An 8,953-nucleotide genomic window follows, 5' to 3' on the forward strand; every position below is an offset into this window, starting at 1 on the left:
GTTTATGTCTCGGTCATTTTTAGACAATAAGGTTTGTTCTGTAGTTTTTCCCCACAATCTGGGATTTTTAATTGCATCTGCATTAATGCTAATGTGTTTCTCTGCTCTTTATATCTTTTATCTTTTAGATATAAAGTTTTGATTAGATTCAGGTTTGATTGTTTAGTAGCAATGGTACATAGATGATATAGCATCTTCTAGCAGGAGACAAAAAAAATCTAGTGATGATTCTCTTTTGATGATGTTTTTCCCTGTGATGCTGTAATTCTTTCATTCTTTCTTTTCTTATTAGATAAAATATTTCTATAAATAGAAGTCTACCTATTATTCAGTTCATAAAGATGCTGCAATTCTTTCATTCTTTATTTGTTAGAATATTTCAATAAACAAAATTTTCCCTATAATTTGGTAATAAAGATGCAGTTCACAAGGGACTGGTAGCATGTTGAATTCTTCATTTACTGGTTTTCAAAATAAGGAGTTGTTTTCCTAACATCTTGTAAAGGGGAACAATGACTTGTTTTTAAGCATCCTCACGAAACCATGAATTTAAACATATTTGATCTGCATTAATCCACTGATAATATTAATCCTAATATCTTACAGCTTTGTCCAGCAGCAGCCTCTTTAAGTCGGTCCTAAACCCTGTTGGTATAACGCTAAGAGTCTTTGCTAGTTTTCTTCCTTTCTGCACAACACAATCACCTAGGCTCATCTTGTACATTTCCAGCCCACCAATCTGAAATTAAACATCTGTAAAGAGTCATGGTCCCTTTTAGTGGAAAGAGCATTTAGAAACCATAGCTTAGATGAGAACTGATGAGATTAACCCAGAATTTTAGAACTGCAAACACTTTATGTATCATCTTAACCACGAGTTGCCTCTTAAGGTCCTCTAAGGAATCTTGGAGGATTTTCACTTTCCAAGAAAAATATAAAATATAAAAACATTTAATTGTTTCCATGAGCTGAATAGATATTTCCTTCCAAATGCATATGGTACCTAATGCCCAGTGTGAGAGTATTAAGAGGCAGAGGCTTTGGAAAGTGATTATCAGGAGAGCTCGATTCTCATGCTACTCAATGGAGTACACAGAGGAGTGGGGGGTGGAGTACACAGAGGAGTGGGGGATGTATTCAGTTAATCACTGTCCTTATCAACTTGTTCTGATATGATCTCCTTATCTGCTATATGCTTTATGGCCCCACGTGTTAGGTGGCTGATACTTTACCTGACATTCAGGTGCACAGAGCTAGGAAGAAGATCCATGAGCAGCAATCTTGCTTACTCAAGGCCTACTTTCTTCCCTACCCACCCACCACTCCTTCCCCAGGTTGAATAGATTTACAAGACACATTCCTTTATTCAAGAAGAACTTGCCCTTCCTTCTCCTCTCAGGAATTAATTTATGACCCCCTAACTTAGACACTGTTCGTTTTCTATTTCATCTCCAGTCTATCAATGTGTCCTCCCATATTCTTCTCAGGAAGAAGCAGTCTTCTTCAGTTTTTTTTGCCCACAGATTCAATGACAAAAGGATTTGCTTCTCATAAATTAATAAGAAATTGCTGTTAGTCAATGTAATTCACTGTTAGTTTAGGAAATGGAGCTGAAGGCTACCCTTCTCTATAGTAAAGATTGTCTTCTGTTTTCTAAAATAAATTGCCCCAACTCTAGTCTTTCTTACCTAGACTGTTTCCATTACCTCACATTCTCAAAGGCTTTATAAGAAATTTCACAATATTGATCTTGCTTGCAAAATTCCATAAAGATTAATGGTCTTCCACACTTGATAAAACTAAATTAATTAATAAGGCAAAGAGTAACCTTATTATCACTGACAAGGAAAGGAGTTATCAAAATGCCCATCCAAGAGATTATCTCTCGGTCTCTCTCTTTGGTGAGTGCTAATAGTTGTGAGATGGCAAATTGTTCATTACACTAATATCTTAAAATTTTCCAAATGTTTATACATACTATGTTTGACACTATGAAAAAACACCCATGCATTTCTGGTCAAACAATAAACATCATCTGCTCAATGAAGTCTAGGCAAAAACTTAAAATTACTCACACCTATAATCCAGTTATTTCATTTATAGAAATTTATCCCATAAATACACGGGCACACTTGAAATCAGTGTAAAGTGTTTTATTTGTAGCATTACATCTATCCACTGAGGACAGTGGATACACCCACAGAGAGGGCACTGAGTAAATATAAAATAAAATTCAGCATTATTTAAAATAATGACAGCAAATTTTTTTAAAGTTCAAAAATTCTTTGCTACTCCTTCCATTCTTGAAGGGTAGGCTGGATTTAGTCACTCAGAAAGGATGGCTTCTGATTTCTAAGACTAGGTTATAAAAGTCCTTGAAGCTTCTTCCTGCTCTTTCTCTTGGATCATTTCTTAATGAGACCAGTTTGCCATGACATCATAACACTGAAAGAGGCCCATGGGAATTTCCAACAACTTGTACAGAAATGAGGCCTTCTGCCCAGAACCATCTTGAAAGCTAATCCTCCATCCCCAATCAAGCCTTCATATGACTATGGTCAATGGCTGATCCCTTGGCTAGAACTTCATGAGACCCACTGCCAAATTTCTGACCCATAGATGCTGGGTGATAATAAATGTTGGGTTTTAGCTACAAAATTTACAGTAATATGTTGCCAAAGGTAGATAACTAAATACAAAGGTAAATATGATTTTTAAATAAAACATCATTGGCATGTTTTAAAAATCTGCTTGTCTTTTATCAAAAGACAAGCTTCATATATTCAAATATGGTTGTCTGCTATATAGAACCATATGTATGTACATATTAATATGTATTTTCTAGGTGTACAAAAGAAATGCTTTCTTAAACCTTAAAAGAAAAACAAAACAACGAAACAAACATCTGTCCAGCATTACCTGATTCACCTTCCTTTCTGCATTAGAGGGAATGTGATGAGGAAGCCCACTATCTCAATTAGGAATACAATTTAAGAAAACAAGATCAAGGAGCTGGGATTGTGGCTCAGTGGTAGAGCACTTGCCTCACTTATGCGAGACCCTAAGTTCGATCCTCAGCACCACATAAAAAAATAAGTGAAATAAAGGTATTGTGTCCAACTACAACTGAAAATAAATATTGAAAAAAGAAAGAAAACAAGATCAAGAAAAATGACAAAGGTAACTTTTTAAAAGGAGTAGTTTAAATAGTGTTAGGTGCTTCCCCCCCAAAAAAAAATTGTCATTAAAAATTCATACTTGATAATCTATCATTAGTCTTTGAATGTTCTTTTTGTTTAACAAGCATATAACTGTAAAATGTTAATGCTAAAGCTAATTATAGTTGATAATGATTGCACAAATATGCTAAGAGGTTTCCCTAATTTGTCATACACAATCCTCATAACAACCCCAAATGAGTTACTGCTAGCATTTCTGAATTCAGATGAGGACATTAAGCTTCAGAAAGGTCAAATAACCTGCCTAATATCATAGAGTTGATAAGGAATTTACAATTTGAACATGTGCCCTTTGGACTCCACAGCCAGAGCTTTTAACCATTGCTCTGTATTCTCTGCCACAATGCCCCACAGTATATACCAGCATAGACTTTTGTGAGATTATAGTTTTATCACGCAGCATACAGCTCATTAACCAAGTACTTGGATTGTACATGGTACTAGACTAGGTGCTTACATACATTATTTTGTTTAGTGCCCACAACCAACTTACCAACAAGGATTCTTCAATTTTACAAATGAATAAACTGAGCCTCATAGAGGCTAGGTTGCTCAAAGTCCAGAATTCATTAGTAGCAGAGCCAGGCTTCAAACCAGGCAAAGTGAATCCAAACCTATTGTTCTTAAGGCCAATGCCACACCATCTCCTACTATGTGATACAAATATAGAAAATATATTATCCATGAATAATAAAGGTTTATAAATAAGGGAGGTAGGAGATATGAAAATTGCTTGTATCCAAAGACAACCATTAAGTTCAAAACCTTATGGATTACATGAATAACCAACAATAAATTTTTTAAAATAAATAAATAAAAATTAAAAAAAAAAACCTTATGGAAACCAAAGGAAACAAAAATTCCACATTGAATTTTCACTGCAAATGGGGGTTTAAAAATGTTCTGAAAGCACCAGGAGTAGCAATCCATTTTAAGTTTAAGTTTATGGCCCACAGCACTGTTTTACATTCTCTACAGAGCCAAGAAGAATAAGTTACTGATGTATCCCATTTCTCAGATGTACTTATCATCAGGTTATCAAAGCTACAAAACAGAAATCTACCTGCAGTTTGTTGGTTCATTCAATTATCTATTAAGCACCTACATTATGTAAAGCATTTTTCTGGAGCTGGTTATGCAATGCTGAATGAAACAGATAAAGTCTCTGTCTTCATTTATGTTCTTGTGGATACAAAGGAGAGACAACAAACAAAATAAATAAATATACAGTAGATCCGACTGTGTAAGAGCTATGAATCAGAAGTAAAAGATAGAGAGTGGGGCTTGGGGTTGCAATTTTAAACCAGTTGGTCAGGAAAAATCTCATGAAAAGTGACAATTATCATACATAAGACATACAACTCAACAGTAATTTTTCTTCTTGAACTACATAGTTATATGAGTAAATCTCAAAGCTCCTTTCCCTATCCACTGTCATACTTATTTAACCAAAGTAGAAAAATAAGTCATACGGGACTCCAGTTATTAAAATGGCTACATAAAGTAATTGAGAAAAACTGGATAATTATCCTCTTTTCTGAATTGTAGCCATTGTTTGATTTGTGTATGTATAGCTAAGCCGTTCTTTTAAACTCCTTTGATAACCCAAGGCAAGAAGTCTAGTGGAAAAGAGAGGGTTAGTCTTATAGAGAACAAGAAAATAATTAACAAAGAAGATTATTCAAAAATAATGGGCAATATTTTGTGGACTGGTCTATTGTTTCCCTGCTTTGGAAGAAAAAAAAAAGACACTAATGAATGTTTTGCAAATCTAGTCACATCCAAATTGAAGAGATCTAAGGGTCAGTTCTGACCCCATTTATCTATGTGATCCTGGGGTGGGGGGATACTTATCCCCTCTGGGCCTCAGTTTCCCCCATCTGAACTCCAAAGGGATCTTACCTAGTACAAAATTATCTTCTTCTGTGACCCCATGTCCAAGGTGTATAAGGGTTTATCTTCCTCATGATACTCCACAGTTACTATATGAACCAATTTTAAATGTAAAATTTCTTCTAGATCCATCTACTCTGTAGTATCCCTTGCTTCTAGAGCAGTGTTTGATCTTATTAGCTCTTTGAAATTCATTTGTGAGGGAATGCTTAATAAAATCACTGAAATTTTCTGTGAGACTGAAATAGTGATGAGCTGTCTTAAGTTTTAGGTACAAGACACAATGTCATTCCACCTCATTTGGTCTCTGATGGCACAGAAATTGACCTATCACAGAACTAAGACCTCTCCCTCACACCCTCTCCTTGTGCAGTTCTACACAAACACTCACTGTTCCCACAGAGTGACTCCAGGCTAGTAAACAGTTTGGAAAGATCAGGAGGTCCTCAGGGAACATCAAAGCCACTGTTCAGACACTGTATCAGAACCTTCTGTTATAGCCTTTTCTAGTGAAACTCAAAGGCATTGAACTTGACCTCTCTCCCTTTCTCCAGAAGTAACTCTCCTGCCCTACTCAATGGCCATCCTGAAAAGAGATACCCACAGGTGTCTAGCTAAACTATCAAAAACAGTAAGGACACCTCAGTTTTTGCTAGAGAGGGGCCAACAGAAGTCCATTGCCTTCGCTTTTTCCCAGGGCACTTCTGTTCTATTTCATATGTGACTGCCAGTCCAAGTATCTTGTCTTTTCCTTCAAGACTTCCTTCCAGATTGCACAAGAAATCTCTTCGACCTCCCACCACACAGCAACTCACACACACATCCGGATATTTCACACACATCCGGATATTTCACACACATACACACATACATCCCCTATGACTCTTCAATACAGGTACCAGATCTCTTCAAATTATGACATATTCCTCAATTTCCTGACCACTCCTCAATCACAGCTTAACATCCTTTTAGAAGAAATGGCCCCAAATTCTAAAGCCTTCTCCTCACTTCCTCTATCATTTCCAGAATCAAAAAGAACTTCTACTTGCTACCTCACCCTCAATATTAAACAATTCTTCACACCTCATGTAAACACACATATTTAGGTGCAATCAAGCCTTTGGGTCCAGAGAAATACATACATGAACACACACAGAGACACACACACACATGAAAAAGGTAAATGAGTTGAATTTTGTTTTTTATGTATGTGAGCTTGCTTAATTTTTTAGTTTGTTGTTTTTGTCTATTTTTGTCTGTAACGAATTAACAAGGGCATTTTGACCTAAGAAGATCAAGTTTACACACACACACACACACACACACACACACACCACCCCTGTAGTCATAAATGAAAACACAGTTCACAAACATACCTCATTGCCTCCCTTAGCTGCTCTTGCTCAGCTGGAAGGATGGCTTAGAAATAAAAGCAGAGGAGTGCAACCCACAGATAGTAAGCCAAGCTGGGCACTGTTTAGCAGCCTATAAAGAAAATGTTAGTGGATTTTAAATGCAAATCACTGCCTGAAGTCCTTCCCCCATCAGAATTGTTAGTTAATTAGTAATCAAGGTCTTCCTCTGAGGAGAACATCCCTAAGATTTCATAGAGGAAGCCACTTCCAGGACCCTTTCTATTCCCTCCAGTCCCTGAGGGTTTATTCAATGGTGAGGACTTTCAACTTGTCTGTCTGGAGAGCACCAGAATTTGAAAGCAATAAGGAGCAAAAATTAAATGACATGGTATCCCAGAAGAACTCTAGTTTTTCCCAGAGACTCCTAATTTCTCAGGAACCCAGTGACATTAGAACAATCTGCTGACCTATGATCAAGGAAATTGTTCTGAAAATGTTTTCAAAAGTTTTCTTTTCTGGCCTCTACCAAAGGTGTGTCTGTAAGATTATATATGTGCTTCCTTAATATAGTGACCAAAAATATAGCAACAGTATGATAGCTATTGCGATTGCAAAATAGTGATAAGCTTAAGCAATTTTTCAATATTATCTTAAATATGCAATATGAAAGTAATATGACTTCTCTTGGAACCAAAGTGCACTGCTAACACAATGGTGCTTTTCAGACTAACTTTATAATGAAAAGAAATGCTCAGTTGCAGTTAGAGGTTACCAAAGAAAAAAATGTGTCAATATTTCCCCCTTCCCAGTTCACTGGACTCTGTGAATTATATCCAGGAACTCCAGGCTAAGAGGTCTGCTTTATTACCGAGTGGACCTTCTCCAACATAGGGCAGAGTCTTCCCCATAGACTGCCCCCAAGGGTGATTCATGTACATGTTGTTGCCAGAGCCCAAAGAAATATAAATAGAAATTGAAGATAAGTGTTGAGAAGCTTTTATAACAATATGACAGAGTACTCTGATATACACTGACCCTAATTATTTTTAAATGGAGCTTGTATTTGTATATCCTTGATTTTTTACTTTATTTTCCTAGTAATTTATTTTAAGTCTTACAAAATTCTTAGTCTGTGACATATTGGAAATTTTTCAAAAATGCTCTTTTACTGCACATAATTTTAAAAGCCCTATTCAACTGTTGCTATTTCTGAACATTAGCCTTTATGTATCAGTGAAAATTCAGGAAATATTTGGATCTATCAATTTGTTAACTGTGTGTATCACCGAGAAAAATTTTTGAAAGTCACTATGTCATCATGGTTGTGTCATAGGACATAGACTTGGACAATCAAAATGGAATTAATTTATATTTTTGAAAAGTCCACTTCTGTGTCCTTATTGTTCTCATTTCACCAACCACTAGTGAAAATGTTGTCAGGAATCAACAGTCTTTAATTTGTTTATTCCTGAGTCAGGAATCAGCACAGCCTTTGAGAGCACTGAGTGCCTTTGGCATCATGGAATCCAAGAATTTAGTGCTAAAAGAGTTAGGAAGAGAAAACTAACTTGCATGGAGGCCTGCAGAGTGCCAAGATCTCTGCCTATTTTGCCTTGCTGATATCATCATGGCCCTACAGCATAAGTGTCTAAAATGCCACCAAATGCACATCCATCCAGTTCCAGAGCCCATGTGGGCTGGACCATTAGGAACTTTTGAGATCATCAAGTGTAGCCAGCTCCCTCATTTTACAGGTGAGGAAATTGAGATCCAGGAATGTTGTAAGGTTTGCATGGGTGTTGACTAGAAGGTCCAGATTTGAAACCAAATCAACAAATGGGCCAAGGACCTGAACAGACACTTCTCAGAGGAGGACATACAATCAATCAATAAGTACATGAAAAAATGCTCACCATCTCTAGCAGTCAGAGAAATGCAAATCAAAACCACCCTAAGATACCATCTCACTCCAGTAAGATTGGCAGCCATTATGAAGTCAAACAACAACAAGTGCTGGTGAAGATGTGGGGAAAAGGGTACACTTGTACATTGTTGGTGGGACTGCAAATTGGTGCAGCCAATTTGGAAAGCAGTATGGAGATTTCTTGGAAAGCTGGGAATGGAACCACCATTTGACCCAGCTATTCCCATTCTGGGTCTATTCCCTAAAGACCTAAAAAGAGCATGCTACAGGGACACTGCTACATCGATGTTCATAGCAGCACAATTCACAATAGCAAGACTGTGGAAGCAACCTAGATGCCCTTCAATAGACGAATGGATAAAAAAAAAAATGTGGCATTTATACACAATGGAGTATTACTCTGCATTAAAAAATGACAAAATCATAGAATTTGGAGGGAAATGGATGCCATTAGAGCAGATTATGCTAAGTGAAGCTAGCCAATCCCTAAAAAACAAATGCCAAATGTCTTCTTTGATATAAGGAGAGTAACTAAGAACAGA

The sequence above is a fragment of the Urocitellus parryii genome, chromosome 3 (assembly GCF_045843805.1).
Source record: "Urocitellus parryii isolate mUroPar1 chromosome 3, mUroPar1.hap1, whole genome shotgun sequence".
NCBI classification, from domain to species: Eukaryota; Metazoa; Chordata; class Mammalia; order Rodentia; family Sciuridae; genus Urocitellus; species Urocitellus parryii.